The sequence below is a fragment of the Leucoraja erinacea genome, chromosome 35 (assembly GCF_028641065.1).
Source record: "Leucoraja erinacea ecotype New England chromosome 35, Leri_hhj_1, whole genome shotgun sequence".
Taxonomy (NCBI): domain Eukaryota; kingdom Metazoa; phylum Chordata; class Chondrichthyes; order Rajiformes; family Rajidae; genus Leucoraja; species Leucoraja erinaceus.
Window position 1 is genome coordinate 15,541,972 of NC_073411.1, and position 16,805 is coordinate 15,558,776.

The 16,805-nt window shown below is 45.0% G+C and overlaps 1 long non-coding RNA gene across 1 annotated transcript; it reads left to right on the forward strand.

Moving 5' to 3' along the window:
* The first annotated feature begins 15,753 nt into the window (after positions 1-15,753).
* LOC129713442 (uncharacterized) lies at positions 15,754-16,178 on the forward strand. The gene is made up of 3 exons (XR_008726242.1): positions 15,754-15,825; positions 15,952-16,040; positions 16,112-16,178. It is a non-coding gene; the product is annotated as an uncharacterized LOC129713442 (long non-coding RNA).
* Positions 16,179-16,805: the final 627 nt, after the last annotated feature.

The following is a 16,805-nucleotide window of genomic DNA, read 5'->3' on the forward strand; positions in this document are numbered from 1 at the left end:
AAAGACGTGCAGGTTTGTAGGTTAATTGCTTATGGTAATTCGGTAATTGTAAAACTGTCTCTAGTGTACGAGGCGATCGTTGGTCTGTACGGACTCTGGCCGAAGGGCCTGTTTCCGTGCTGTATCTCTAAACTAAATTAAAAATATGTTTCCACTAGTGGGAGAGTTTAGGACCAGAGGGCACAGCATCAGAATTAAAGGGCGTTCCTTTAGGAAGGAGATGAGGAGGAATTTATTTCGTCAGAGGGTGGTGAATCCGTGGGATTCATTGCCACAGACGGCAGTGGAGGCCACAAGTCAGTGGATATATTTAAGGCCGAGATAGATAGATTCTTGATTAGTACGGGTGTCGGGGGTTATGGGCAGGAGAATGGGGTTGGGAGGGAGAGATAGATCAGCTGTGATTGAATGGTAGAGTAGGCTCGATGGGCCGAATGGCCTAATTCTGATTCTGTGTGCTATGGTCGTCTCTGACTTAAGGAAATGCAAGCAGCCACTTTGGGCAATTATTGTCCCACAGACAACTACTGCCCCAGGTGGATATCATGATGTAGTGCAACAAACATTGATTGGCCACTGGTGAATGTGATTATTGGCTTTATTGAAGCTGTTTAGAAAATTGGCAGTTGTATTAAAGGGGAAGTTGTAGTAGTGTCTGAGTGCAGTGGTCCTGAGCTGTGGATGGGAGCAGTGGTCCTGGGCTGTGGATGGGAGCAGTGGTCCTGGGCTGTGGATGGGAGCAGTGGTCCTGGGCTGTGGATGGGAGCAGTGGTCCTGGGCTGTGGATGGAAGCAGTGGTCAGGTTAGAGACAGGGAGTCTCCCCTTGTGTCTGATGTGGATTTATATCTCCAGGGCATGAGGTAGGTGAGAACACTACAGCTTTCTACTGAATTGTGTTTGCTTCTTTGATTAATTCTGCTGACTTTTCCTTTTAATTGTTGTCATTTGAAGTGTCCAGGGGTTTTAATGATGATTTGTTTCTTGTGCAACTGGAATTGTGTTGTTTTTCTGTGCTGTATCTCCAAACTAAAAGGATGTTTCTACTAGTGGGAGAGTCTCGCACCAGAGGGTACAGTGTCAGAATAAAAGGATGTAACTTTACTAAAGTGATGATACCCTAACCTTATCACAACTGAAATTGAATCTGGCTGATGTAAATGTAGAAACAAAGACTTGTAGATGCTGGTTTATACTAAAGATAGACACATTACTGGAGTAACTCAGTGGGTCAGGCAGCATCGCAGGAGAAATAAGAGATTTTGGGATGGAACAAAAGGGTTCTTACCCAAAATATCACCCATCCTTTTCCTCCAGAGATGGTGCCCGACCTGCTGAGTTTCTCCAGCACTCTTATCATGATCTCCTCTATATCCCACAGCTCTGCTCCTACTCCCCATCCCCCTACATGTAACAAGGCCTGAGTCCCCCATGTTCTCACCTTCCACCTTACCAGCTGTCACGTACAACAGATAATCCTCTGACATTTTTGCCACCTACAATGGGATCCCACCATTGGCCACATCTTCCCATTCTCCAATTTCAGTGGTTTCTCCCTCTTTCCCCTTCCCAGCTCTCCCACAACCTTCTGTCTCTGCCTTTTCCTTTCATTAGCCTGATCCCAACATCAGTCTGAAGAAGGGTCTTGACCTGAAACGTCGCCTATTCCTTCTCTCCATAGATGCTGCCTGACCTGGTGAGTTACTCAAGCATTTTTGTCCACCTTCATTTTCCAGCGTCTGCAGTTCTCTCTTAAGCCACACGGTGGGAGTGTTGACCACAAACTGGACGACCTGCAGTGCGGCGCATCTCCACATGGTGGGAGTGTTGACCACAAATTGGACGGACCTGCAGTTCAGCGGATCACCAAATGGTGGGAGTGTTGACCACAAATTTGAGCGACCTGTTGTGTGAATTCACTGCACATTGGGAGTTGCTGTCTACAAATTAGATATTGTGCTCTTTACTGCAAAATGGTTCTTTATTGCTCTGACTTTTTCCTTTCCCTGTAATGCACCCATTGCTCATATGCCAAACTTAGTAAAAGCCCTGAAACCAGGGAAGATTTGGGATGAAAATCAAGGAACTGCAGGTGCTGGTTTAAAAAAAAAAGAAGAAAAAAAGACACAAAGTGCTGGAGTAACTCAGTGGGTCATGCAGCATCCGTGGAGAACATGGTGACGCTTCACAGAATTAAATATTAATAATAAAGTAATAACAACGAAATAGTAATAACAACTAACTAGTCCTTACTTGTACGCTCATCTCTCAAACAGTCCCTCATTCCCTTCCACCCATCTCTCCTAGTTTCATATTTCTCCAGGCATTGTCCACATGTCCAAGTGTTTTTACCTTGAGGACTATAATCTTCTCACCCAGGACTGTCCGACCCACTGAGTTACTCCAGCATCTTGTCTAATTGTAGAGAAGGACGTTGGAACATTTCAAACATTAAGATGTTAAGTTAATTTGATTTTTCAGCAACAAGTCTACCTGGATTTGGTCTTTATGGATGTCACTGGAAGATAAGGTGCGTATTTCTAACCCTCTTCAGATTAATGGGATAAATGTGTTCAATTATTGATGACTTTTCCAAATTTGTTTCTTCAACATCGAGGAGCTCGCAGTCTCTGTTAGAGACTGATGTCGGGAAACGCCAAAGAACGCAAAAGGTTCGACTAGATCCCGAGTGAGCTGGGATTCAACCCCCCGATGCAGGACCCCCGACACGGACGGCTCGACCGCCGGCTACGGGAGACAAGATCGTGCCTTCAACGGAAGGCTCGAGGCCCCAGACCGCGGGAGACCAAAGAAGGGAAGAGTTTGAACTTTGTGTTCTGTTGCTTTTTATTGGTTTGAGTATATGGTAAATGAAATTCCTCGTGTTGCAAATCATACTTTTTTTTTTTTTTTTTTTGCAACACGAGCCACCCCATGCTTGAATCGTGAGTAGATACAGTGCTGGAGGAACTTGGTGGGTTTGACAACCTCTGAAGGATTGCACAGATGACTAATCGGGCCAGGAGCTCTCGGTGTGAAATACGGTGGAGAGCTGGAAATGAGGTGGGGGTTGGGCATTGCCTGACAAGTGATGGGTGGATTACAGGTGAGTGGGTGATGGGCAAATGGATGGAGTAAGTGCCAAAGGCTGAAGGTGAAGGTGACTAAACATGTTGGATAATGACAAGAACTGTGAAATGTAAAACCAGGGTGAGGTGGGGTTGGAAGGTAAAAGGGAAATATGGGACAGTTGAGAGATGAGCATGCTTCCCTTCATTAACTAAATAAACAATAACCAAATAAACCAAATAAACAATAACCAAATAAACAATAACCAAATAAACAATAACCAAATAAACAATAACCAAATAAACAATAACCAAATAAACAATAACCAAATAAACATAACTAAATAACAGTAACTAAATACCACCAAATAGGAATAACTAAGTAATACCAACTAACTAGTCATTTCTTGTACGCTCATTTCTCAAACAGTCTCATATTCCCTCTATCCCTTCCACCCATCTATCCTAGCTTCATATTTCCGTTCTCTCCTTATTTGGCATGTTGTCCATTTCACCTTGAGCCTTTGGCACTCACTCCATCCATATGCTCATCACGCCTCGCATGTACCACCTATTTCATTGCTGGCTTTGTCCTGTGTGCCTCTGCCTCTTTTCACTCTCTTTCATCAGTCTGAGGAAGGTTGCTGACCTGAGGTGTCATCTGTCCATTCCACTTGCAGTCAGGCAGATTGTACCTGAACTGCTGAATGCCTCCAGCACTTTGTCTTTGAACAGAGCCATGTTCACCGGTTGTAGTTGGCTTCTGTTACAGGGAAAGTATAGTTTAATATTTTTGACTGAAGCTCTGGGTGGTTGGGTTTTTCCAGGTATTTTTAAACCAACTGAATGTTTGTTTATATCTAATGTTTAAATGTCCACGTGAAGAGTGAGGCATCGGGCAACAATGTTGGGAGAACACTTGTGAAATATAATGGGTATTTGATGTAACTGGGGTGTTGCTGTGCTTGTACATTGTGTCAGTGCTGGAGCAACTCGATGGGTGCAGCAACATCGCTGGAGAACATGGATTGGTAATTCCGGGTTGGGACGCTTCAGACCTTAATCTCTTAAAGTAGTCTAAATATATAGGACCACCTTAATATTGGTCCAACCTGCAGGAGTCCTGACTGCAGAGACACAATGGTCGTGGTTGGAGATGCATCTCCAGGCATTGTCCACATGTCCAAGTGTTTTTACCTTGAGGACTAGAATCTTCTCACCCGGGACTGTCCGACCCACTGAGTTACTCCAGCACTTTGTCTAATTGTAGAGAAGGACGTTGGAACATTTCAAACATTAAAATGTTAATTTGATTTTTCAGCATCAAGTCTTCATGGATTTGGTCTTTATGGATGTCATAGGAGATAAGGTACGTATTTCTAACCCTCTTCAGTTTAATGGGATAAATGTGTTCAATTATTGATGGCTTTTCCAAATTTGTTTCTTCAACATCGAGGAGCTCGCAGTCTCTGGTAGAGACCGATGTCGGGAAGCTCCAAAGAACGCAAAAGGTTCGACTAGACCCCGAGTGAGCTGGGATTCAACACGGACGGCTCGACCGCCGGCTACGGGAGTCAAGATCGTCCCATCAACGGAAGGCTCGAGGCCCCAGACCGCAGGAGGCCAAAGAAGGGAAGAGTTTGAACTTTGTGTTCTGTTGCTTTTTATTGGTATGAGTGTCTGGTAAATGAAATTCCTCGTGTAGCAAAGCATACTTTTTTTACACGAGCCACCCCATGTTTGAATCGTGAGTAAATATACAGTGCTGGAGGAACTTGGTGGGTTTGACAACCTCTGAAGGATTGGACAAATGACTAATCGGGTCGGGAGCTCTCAGTTTGAAATACGGGGGAGAGCTGGAAATGAGGTGGGGGTTGGGCACTGCCTGACAAGTGATGGGTGGATTACAGGTGAGTGGGTGATGGGCAAATGGATGGAGTAAGTGCCAAAGGCTGAAGGTGAAAGTGATCAAACATGTTGGATAAGGACAAGAACTGTGAAATGTAAAACCAGGGTGAGGTGGGGTTGGAATGTAAAAGGGAAATATGGACAAGGAGTTGAGAGATGAGCATACTTCCCCCTCATTAACTAAGTAATAACTAAATAATAATAATTAACTAAACAATAATTAACTAAACGGTTATAACTAAATAGTAACTAAATACCTCCAAATAGGGATAACTAAATACCACCAAATAGGAATAACTAAGTAATAACAATTAACTAGTCCTTGTACGCTCATCTCTCAACCAGGAGTTCCATATTCCCTCTATCCCTTCCACCCATCTCTCCTAGTTTCATATTTCCGTTCTCTCCTTATTTGGCATGTTGTCCCTTTCACCTTGAGCCCTTGGCACTCACTCCATCCATATGTTCATCCCTGCTCACACGTACCACCTATTTCCTTGCTGGCTTTGTCCTGTGTGCCTCTGCCTCTTTTCACTCTCTTTCATCAGTCTGAGGAAGGTTGCTGACCTGAGGTGTCATCTGTCCATTCCACTTGCAGTCAGGCAGATTGTGCCTGAACTGCTGAATGCCTCCAGCACTTTGTCTTTGAACAGAGCCATGTTCCCCGGTTGTAGTTGGCTCCTGTTACAGTAAATATAATCTTTTTGACTGAAGATCTGGGGGGTTGGGTATTTGATGTAAACTGGGGTGTTGCTGTGCTTGTAATGTCCACGTTGTGTCAGTGCTGGAGCAAACTCGATGGGGAACACTTGTGAAACATCGCTGGAGAACATGGATTGGTAATTCTGGGTTGGGACTCTTCAGACCTTAATCTCTGGAGAAAGGTAGTCTAAATATATTGAACTACATTAATAACGGTAAAGTAGTCTAAACCTGGACTACCTTAATATTGGTACCAACCTGCAGGAGTCCTGACTGCAGAGACACAATGGTCCTGGTTGGAGATGCATCTCCGGGCATTGTCCACATGTTTTTACCTTGAGGACTAGAATCTTCTCACCCAGGACTGTCCGACCCACTGAGTTACACCAGCACTTTGTCTAATTGTAGAGAAGGATGTTGGAACATTTCAAACATTAAAATGTTATGTTAAATTGATTTTTCAGCATCAAGTCTTCATGGATTTGGTCTTTATGGATGTCATCGGAGATAAGGTACGTATTTCTAACCCTCTTCAGTTTAATGGGATAAATGTGTTCAATTATTGATGGCTTTTCCAAATTTGTTTCTTCAACATCGAGGAGCTCGCAGTCTCTGGTAGAGACCGATGTCGGGAAGCTCCAAAGAACGCAAAAGGTTCGACTAGACACCGAGTGAGCTGGGATTCAACCCCCGGTGCAGGACCCCCGACACGGACGGCCCGACCGCCTGCTACAGGAGTCAAGATCGTCCCATCAACGGAAGGCCTGAGGCCCCAGACCACGGGAGACCAAAGAAGGGAAGAGTTTGAACTTTGTTCTGTTGCTTTTTATTGGTATGAGTGTCTGGTAAATGAAATTCCTCGTGTTGCAAACACACCCTTTAATTTTTGCAACACGAGCCACCCCATGCTTGAATCGTGAGTACATACACAGTGCTGGAGGAACTTGGTGGGTTTGACAACCCCTGAAGGAATGGACAGATGACTAATCGGGTCAGGAGCTCTCAGTCTGAAATACGGGGGAGAGCTGGAAATGAGGTGGGGGTTGGGCACTACCTGACAAGTGATGGGTGGATTACAGGTGAGTGGGTGATGGGCAAATGGATGGAGTAAGTGCCAAAGGCTGAAGGTGAAAGTGATCTAACATGTTGGATAAGGACAAGAACTGTGAAATGTCAAACCAGGGTGAGGTGGGGTTGGAAGGTAAAAGGGAAATATGGGACAGTTGCGAGATGAGCATACTTCCCTTCATTAACTAAATAACTAAATAACCATAACTAATAACTAACTAACTAACTAACTAACTAACTAACTAACCACAACTAAATAACCGTAACTAAATACCACCAAATAGGAATAACTAAGTAATAACAACTAACTAGTCCTTGTACGCTCATTTCTCAAACAGTTCCATATTCCCTCTATCCCTTCCACCCATCTCTCCTAGTTTCATATTTCCGTTCTCTCCTTATTTGGCATGTTGTCCCTTTCACCTTGAGCCCTTGGCACTCACTCCATCCATATGTTCATCCCACCTCCCGTGTACCACCTATTTCCTTGCTGGCTTTGTCCTGTGTGCCTCTGCTTCCTTTCACTCTCTTTCATCAGTCTGAGGAAGGTTGCTGACCTGAGGTGTCATCTGTCCATTCCACTTGCAGTCAGGCAGATTGTGCCTGAACTGCTGAATGCCTCCAGCACTTTGTCTTTGAACAGAGCCATGTTCCCCGGTTGTAGTTGGCTCCTGTTACAGTAAATATAATGGGTATTTGATGTAACTGGGGTGTTGCTGTGCTTGTAAGTTGTGTCAGTGCTGGAGCAACTCGATGGGTGCAGCAACATCGCTGGAGAACATGGATTGGTAATTCTGGGTTGGGACTCTTCAGACCTTAATCTCTTAAGGTAGTCTAAATATATTGAACTACATTAATAACGGTCCAACCTGTGGGAGTCCTGACTGCAGAGACACAATGGTCCTGGTTGGAGATGCATCTCCGGGCATTGTCCACATGTTTTTACCTTGAGGACTAGAATCTTCTCACCCAGGACTGTCCGACCCACTGAGTTACACCAGCACTTTGTCTAATTGTAGAGAAGGATGTTGGAACATTTCAAACATTAAAATGTTATGTTAAATTGATTTTTCAGCATCAAGTCTTCATGGATTTGGTCTTTATGGATGTCATCGGAGATAAGGTACGTATTTCTAACCCTCTTCAGTTTAATGGGATAAATGTGTTCAATTATTGATGGCTTTGCCAAATTTGTTTCTTCAACATCGAGGAGCTCGCAGTCTCTGGTAGAGACCGATGTCGGGAAGCTCCAAAGAACGCAAAAGGTTCGACTAGACACCGAGTGAGCTGGGATTCAACCCCCGGTGCAGGACCCCCGACACGGACGGCCCGACCGCCTGCTACAGGAGTCAAGATCGTCCCATCAACGGAAGGCCTGAGGCCCCAGACCACGGGAGACCAAAGAAGGGAAGAGTTTGAACTTTGTTCTGTTGCTTTTTATTGGTATGAGTGTCTGGTAAATGAAATTCCTCGTGTTGCAAACATACCCTTTAATTTTTGCAACACGAGCCACCCCATGCTTGAATCGTGAGTACATACACAGTGCTGGAGGAACTTGGTGGGTTTGACAACCCCTGAAGGAATGGACAGATGACTAATCGGGTCAGGAGCTCTCAGTCTGAAATACGGGGGAGAGCTGGAAATGAGGTGGGGGTTGGGCACTACCTGACAAGTGATGGGTGGATTACAGGTGAGTGGGTGATGGGCAAATGGATGGAGTAAGTGCCAAAGGCTGAAGGTGAAAGTGATCTAACATGTTGGATAAGGACAAGAACTGTGAAATGTCAAACCAGGGTGAGGTGGGGTTGGAAGGTAAAAGGGAAATATGGGACAGTTGCGAGATGAGCATACTTCCCTTCACTAACTAACCATAACTAACTAACTATAACTAACTAACTAACCATAACTAAATAACCATAACTAAATACCACCAAATAGGAATAACTAAGTAATAACAACTAACTAGTCCTTGTACGCTCATTTCTCAAACAGTTCCATATTCCCTCTATCCCTTCCACCCATCTCTCCTAGTTTCATATTTCCGTTCTCTCCTTATTTGGCATGTTGTCCCTTTCACCTTGAGCCCTTGGCACTCACTCCATCCATATGTTCATCCCTGCTCACACGTACCACCTATTTCCTTGCTGGCTTTGTCCTGTGTGCCTCTGCCTCTTTTCACTCTCTTTCATCAGTCTGAGGAAGGTTGCTGACCTGAGGTGTCATCTGTCCATTCCACTTGCAGTCAGGCAGATTGTGCCTGAACTGCTGAATGCCTCCAGCACTTTGTCTTTGAACAGAGCCATGTTCCCCGGTTGTAGTTGGCTCCTGTTACAGTAAATATAATGGGTATTTGATGTAACTGGGGTGTTGCTGTGCTTGTAAGTTGTGTCAGTGCTGGAGCAACTCGATGGGTGCAGCAACATCGCTGGAGAACATGGATTGGTAATTCTGGGTTGGGACTCTTCAGACCTTAATCTCTTAAGGTAGTCTAAATATATTGAACTACATTAATAACGGTCCAACCTGTGGGAGTCCTGACTGCAGAGACACAATGGTCCTGGTTGGAGATGCATCTCCGGGCATTGTCCACATGTTTTTACCTTGAGGACTAGAATCTTCTCACCCAGGACTGTCCGACCCACTGAGTTACACCAGCACTTTGTCTAATTGTAGAGAAGGATGTTGGAACATTTCAAACATTAAAATGTTATGTTAAATTGATTTTTCAGCATCAAGTCTTCATGGATTTGGTCTTTATGGATGTCATCGGAGATAAGGTACGTATTTCTAACCCTCTTCAGTTTAATGGGATAAATGTGTTCAATTATTGATGGCTTTTCCAAATTTGTTTCTTCAACATCGAGGAGCTCGCAGTCTCTGGTAGAGACCGATGTCGGGAAGCTCCAAAGAACGCAAAAGGTTCGACTAGACACCGAGTGAGCTGGGATTCAACCCCCGGTGCAGGACCCCCGACACGGACGGCCCGACCGCCTGCTACAGGAGTCAAGATCGTCCCATCAACGGAAGGCCTGAGGCCCCAGACCACGGGAGACCAAAGAAGGGAAGAGTTTGAACTTTGTTCTGTTGCTTTTTATTGGTATGAGTGTCTGGTAAATGAAATTCCTCGTGTTGCAAACACACCCTTTAATTTTTGCAACACGAGCCACCCCATGCTTGAATCGTGAGTACATACACAGTGCTGGAGGAACTTGGTGGGTTTGACAACCCCTGAAGGAATGGACAGATGACTAATCGGGTCAGGAGCTCTCAGTCTGAAATACGGGGGAGAGCTGGAAATGAGGTGGGGGTTGGGCACTACCTGACAAGTGATGGGTGGATTACAGGTGAGTGGGTGATGGGCAAATGGATGGAGTAAGTGCCAAAGGCTGAAGGTGAAAGTGATCTAACATGTTGGATAAGGACAAGAACTGTGAAATGTCAAACCAGGGTGAGGTGGGGTTGGAAGGTAAAAGGGAAATATGGGACAGTTGCGAGATGAGCATACTTCCCTTCATTAACTAACTAACCATAACTAACTAACTAACCATAACTAACTAACTAACTAACCACAACTAACACAACTAACTAACCACAACTAAATAACCATAACTAAATACCGCCAAATAGGAATAACTAAGTAATAACAACTAACTAGTCCTTGTACGCTCATTTCTCAAACAGTTCCATATTCCCTCTATCCCTTCCACCCATCTCTCCTAGTTTCATATTTCCGTTCTCTCCTTATTTGGCATGTTGTCCCTTTCACCTTGAGCCCTTGGCACTCACTCCATCCATATGTTCATCCCTGCTCACACGTACCACCTATTTCCTTGCTGGCTTTGTCCTGTGTGCCTCTGCCTCTTTTCACTCTCTTTCATCAGTCTGAGGAAGGTTGCTGACCTGAGGTGTCATCTGTCCATTCCACTTGCAGTCAGGCAGATTGTGCCTGAACTGCTGAATGCCTCCAGCACACTTGTCTTTGAACAGAGCCATGTTCCCCGGTTGTAGTTGGCTCCTGTTCAGGGAAAGTACAGTAAATATAATGGGTATTTGATGTAACTGAATGGGGTGTTGCTGTGCTTGTAAGTTGTGTCAGTGCTGGAGCAACTCGATGGGTGCAGCAACATCGCTGGAGAACATGGATTGGTAATTCTGGGTTGGGACTCTTCAGACCTTAATCTCTTAAGGTAGTCTAAATATATTGAACTACATTAATAACGGTCCAACCTGTGGGAGTCCTGACTGCAGAGACACAATGGTCCTGGTTGGAGATGCATCTCCGGGCATTGTCCACATGTTTTTACCTTGAGGACTAGAATCTTCTCACCCAGGACTGTCCGACCCACTGAGTTACACCAGCACTTTGTCTAATTGTAGAGAAGGATGTTGGAACATTTCAAACATTAAAATGTTATGTTAAATTGATTTTTCAGCATCAAGTCTTCATGGATTTGGTCTTTATGGATGTCATCGGAGATAAGGTACGTATTTCTAACCCTCTTCAGTTTAATGGGATAAATGTGTTCAATTATTGATGGCTTTTCCAAATTTGTTTCTTCAACATCGAGGAGCTCGCAGTCTCTGGTAGAGACCGATGTCGGGAAGCTCCAAAGAACGCAAAAGGTTCGACTAGACACCGAGTGAGCTGGGATTCAACCCCCGGTGCAGGACCCCCGACACGGACGGCCCGACCGCCTGCTACAGGAGTCAAGATCGTCCCATCAACGGAAGGCCTGAGGCCCCAGACCACGGGAGACCAAAGAAGGGAAGAGTTTGAACTTTGTTCTGTTGCTTTTTATTGGTATGAGTGTCTGGTAAATGAAATTCCTCGTGTTGCAAACACACCCTTTAATTTTTGCAACACGAGCCACCCCATGCTTGAATCGTGAGTACATACACAGTGCTGGAGGAACTTGGTGGGTTTGACAACCCCTGAAGGAATGGACAGATGACTAATCGGGTCAGGAGCTCTCAGTCTGAAATACGGGGGAGAGCTGGAAATGAGGTGGGGGTTGGGCACTACCTGACAAGTGATGGGTGGATTACAGGTGAGTGGGTGATGGGCAAATGGATGGAGTAAGTGCCAAAGGCTGAAGGTGAAAGTGATCTAACATGTTGGATAAGGACAAGAACTGTGAAATGTCAAACCAGGGTGAGGTGGGGTTGGAAGGTAAAAGGGAAATATGGGACAGTTGCGAGATGAGCATACTTCCCTTCCTTAACCATTAACTAACTAACCATAACTAACTAACTAACCATAACTAACTAACTAACCAACCACAACTAACTAACCACAACTAAATAACCATAACTAAATACCACCAAATAGGAATAACTAAGTAATAACAACTAACTAGTCCTTGTACGCTCATTTCTCAAACAGTTCCATATTCCCTCTATCCCTTCCACCCATCTCTCCTAGTTTCATATTTCCGTTCTCTCCTTATTTGGCATGTTGTCCCTTTCACCTTGAGCCCTTGGCACTCACTCCATCCATATGTTCATCCCTGCTCACACGTACCACCTATTTCCTTGCTGGCTTTGTCCTGTGTGCCTCTGCCTCTTTTCACTCTCTTTCATCAGTCTGAGGAAGGTTGCTGACCTGAGGTGTCATCTGTCCATTCCACTTGCAGTCAGGCAGATTGTGCCTGAACTGCTGAATGCCTCCAGCACTTTGTCTTTGAACAGAGCCATGTTCCCCAGTTGTAGTTGGCTCCTGTTACAGTAAATATAATGGGTATTTGATGTAACTGGGGTGTTGCTGTGCTTGTAAATTGTGTCAGTGCTGGAGCAACTCGATGGGTGCAGCAACATCGCTGGAGAACATGGATTGGTAATTCTGGGTTGGGACTCTTCAGACCTTAATCTCTTAAGGTAGTCTAAATATATTGAACTACATTAATAACGGTCCAACCTGTGGGAGTCCTGACTGCAGAGACACAATGGTCCTGGTTGGAGATGCATCTCCGGGCATTGTCCACATGTTTTTTTACCTTGAGGACTAGAATCTTCTCACCCAGGACTGTCCGACCCACTGAGTTACACCAGCACTTTGTCTAATTGTAGAGAAGGATGTTGGAACATTTCAAACATTAAAATGTTATGTTAAATTGATTTTTCAGCATCAAGTCTTCATGGATTTGGTCTTTATGGATGTCATCGGAGATAAGGTACGTATTTCTAACCCTCTTCAGTTTAATGGGATAAATGTGTTCAATTATTGATGGCTTTTCCAAATTTGTTTCTTCAACATCGAGGAGCTCGCAGTCTCTGGTAGAGACCGATGTCGGGAAGCTCCAAAGAACGCAAAAGGTTCGACTAGACACCGAGTGAGCTGGGATTCAACCCCCGGTGCAGGACCCCCGACACGGACGGCCCGACCGCCTGCTACAGGAGTCAAGATCGTCCCATCAACGGAAGGCCTGAGGCCCCAGACCACGGGAGACCAAAGAAGGGAAGAGTTTGAACTTTGTTCTGTTGCTTTTTATTGGTATGAGTGTCTGGTAAATGAAATTCCTCGTGTTGCAAACATACCCTTTAATTTTTGCAACACGAGCCACCCCATGCTTGAATCGTGAGTACATACACAGTGCTGGAGGAACTTGGTGGGTTTGACAACCCCTGAAGGAATGGACAGATGACTAATCGGGTCAGGAGCTCTCAGTCTGAAATACGGGGGAGAGCTGGAAATGAGGTGGGGGTTGGGCACTACCTGACAAGTGATGGGTGGATTACAGGTGAGTGGGTGATGGGCAAATGGATGGAGTAAGTGCCAAAGGCTGAAGGTGAAAGTGATCTAACATGTTGGATAAGGACAAGAACTGTGAAATGTCAAACCAGGGTGAGGTGGGGTTGGAAGGTAAAAGGGAAATATGGGACAGTTGCGAGATGAGCATACTTCCCTTCATTAACTAACTAACCATAATAAAAATAACTAACTAACTAACTAACTAACTAAACTAACTAACTAACTACTAACTAACTAACTAACTAACTAACTAAACTAACCATAACTAAATACCACCAAATAGGAATAACTAAGTAATAACAACTAACTAGTCCTTGTACGCTCATTTCTCAAACAGTTCCATATTCCCTCTATCCCTTCCACCCATCTCTCCTAGTTTCATATTTCCGTTCTCTCCTTATTTGGCATGTTGTCCCTTTCACCTTGAGCCCTTGGCACTCACTCCATCCATATGTTCATCCCTGCTCACACGTACCACCTATTTCCTTGCTGGCTTTGTCCTGTGTGCCTCTGCCTCTTTTCACTCTCTTTCATCAGTCTGAGGAAGGTTGCTGACCTGAGGTGTCATCTGTCCATTCCACTTGCAGTCAGGCAGATTGTGCCTGAACTGCTGAATGCCTCCAGCACTTTGTCTTTGGGCAGAGCCATGTTCCCTGGTTGTAGTTGGCTCCTGATACAGGGAATGTGGAGTTTAATATTGTGGCTAAGTCTCACTTTTTATTAATGCTGCCCTTCAAATTACTGTAGTTTTTGCAGTTGGTTTAAATCTCTGATTTGGATACATCTGCAGTGGCACCATTTCCTAGCCTGTCTTCCTATAAGGAGTGAACAGTTCCTGTTAGTTTCCACCCAGAGTCTCAAAAGACTGGGCTGTATGCTGGTAGAAAGATCTTCTAGGGTTAGTGAGTTTTCTCCCAATCTGCCAATGTTGGCATGTGCTGGGGCAAACTTCTTCCCCCATCCCTGTTACTTTGGTTTGTCGCTGATGTAATTCAAAGGATGTTTTCATTGAAAGCAATGTGCGAGGCATGGGTGTGTTTTCACTAGATATTCTGAACGTCCTGTATGCTCCTGTTGGTGTACAGGCATTGATGCCCATGTTATACAGCAGCAGGTGGCAGTCACAGAACAGTGTTTGGTTTAGCTGGGGTGTTGCTGAGCCTGTTGATTAAGTCGATGTATTCTGATAACTTGCAGGATTCAGTGCTGTGGTCACTTGAAGTGGGCCTTCCTGGAGATATTTCTCTAGGCACTATCCAGGTGTCTGAGTGTTCATTTTAGAGAATGTATACTTTTGTCGCCCTGTGCTCTATTCATTAACCTGCTACGTGTTTCTAATTATGGTCGAGGCGCCAAGAACCTGTAGTGCCCATCCAAAATGTCCCCATCCAAAATGTGCCCAATCTCCTTCATTACCTGATAGATGGGTATTCAACTTGGTGATCCAAGTACATATTTGTGGTTAAAGGTGTAAAACGGAATGTTGAGTGGATTCAAACCATCAGTGATTGTTGTATCCCCGAACTGTTGTATCCCCGAACTGTTGTATCCCCGAACTGTTGTATCCCCGAACTGTTGTATCGCCGAACTGTTGTATCGCCGAACTGTTGTATCGCCGAACTGTTGTATCGCCGAACTGTTGTATCGCCGAACTGTTGTATCGCCGAACTGTTGTATCGCCGAACTGTTGTATCGCCGAACTGTTGTATCGCCGAACTGTTGTATCGCCGAACTGTTGTATCGCCGAACTGTTGTATCGCCGAACTGTTGTATCGCCGAACTGTTGTATCGCCGAACTGTTGTATCGCCGAACTGTTGTATCCCCGAACTGTTGTATCGCCGAACTGTTGTATCGCCGAACTGTTGTATCGCCGAACTGTTGTATCGCCGAACTGTTGTATCGCCGAACTGTTGTATCGCCGAACTGTTGTATCGCCGAACTGTTGTATCGCCGAACTGTTGTATCGCCGAACTGTTGTATCGCTAGGAACTGTTGTATCGCCGAACTGTTGTATCGCCGAACTGTTGTATCGCCGAACTGTTGTATCGCCGAACTGTTGTATCGCCGAACTGTTGTTCGCCGAACTGTTGTATCGCCGAACTGTTGTATCGCCGAACTGTTGTATCGCCGAACTGTTGTATCGCCGAACTGTTGTATCGCCGAACTGTTGTATCGCCGGAACTGTTGTAGGGCCGCTAGGGCTAGGGTTTAGAGTTGCTAGGGTTTAGAGTTGCTAGGGTTAGGGTTTTAGAGTTGTTAGGGGTTTAGAGTTGCTAGGGTTTAGAGTTGCTAGGGTTTAGAGTTGCTAGGGTTTAGAGTTGCTAGGGTTTAGGTTGCTAGGGTTTAGAGTTGCTAGGGTTTAGAGTTGCTAGGGTTTAGAGTTGCTAGGGTTTAGAGTTGCTAGGGTTTAGAGTTGCTAGGGTTAGAGTTGCTAGGGTTTAGGTTGCTAGGGGTTTAGAGTTGCTAGGGTTTAGAGTTGCTAGGGTTTAGAGTTGCTAGGGTTTAGAGTTGCTAGGGTTTAGAGTTGCTAGGGTTTAGAGTTGCTAGGTTTTAGAGTTGCTAGGGTTTAGGGTTTAGAGTTGCTAGGGTTTAGAGTTGCTAGGGTTTAGAGTTGTTAGGGTTTAGAGTTGCTAGGGTTTAGAGTTGCTAGGGTTTAGAGTTGCTAGGGTTTAGAGTTGCTAGGGTTTAGAGGGTTTAGAGTTGCTAGGGTTTGTTAGGGTTTAGAGTTGCTAGGGTTTAGTTTTGCTAGGGTTTAGAGTTGCTAGGGTTTAGAGTTGCTAGGGTTTAGAGTTGCTAGGGTTTAGAGTTGTTAGGGTTTAGGGTTGCTAGGGTTTAGAGTTGCTAGGGTTTAGAGTTGCTAGGGAGTTGCTAGGGTTTAGCGTTGCTAGGGTTTAGAGTTGCTAGGGTTTAGAGTTGCTAGGGTTTAGAGTTGCTAGGGTGTAGAGTTGCTAGGGTTTAGAGTAGGCTAGGGTTTAGAGGGTGCTAGGGTTTAGAGTTGGTTAGGGTTTAGAGTTGTTAGGGTTTAGGTTGCTAGGGTTTAGGGTTAGGGTTTAGGGTTAGGGTTTAGTTGCTAGGGTTTAGAGTTGCTAGGGTTTAGAGTTGCTAGGGTTTAGAGTTGCTAGGGTTTAGAGTTGCTAGGTTAGGGTTAGAGTTGCTAGGGTTTAGAGTTGCTAGGGTTTAGAGTTAGGGTTAGGGTTTAGGGTGCTAGGGTTTTAGTTAGGGTTGCTAGGGTTAGGTTGTTAGGGTTAGGGTTTGCTAGGGTTTAGGGTTAGGGTAGGGTTAGAGTTGCTAGGGTTTAGAGTTAGGCTAGGG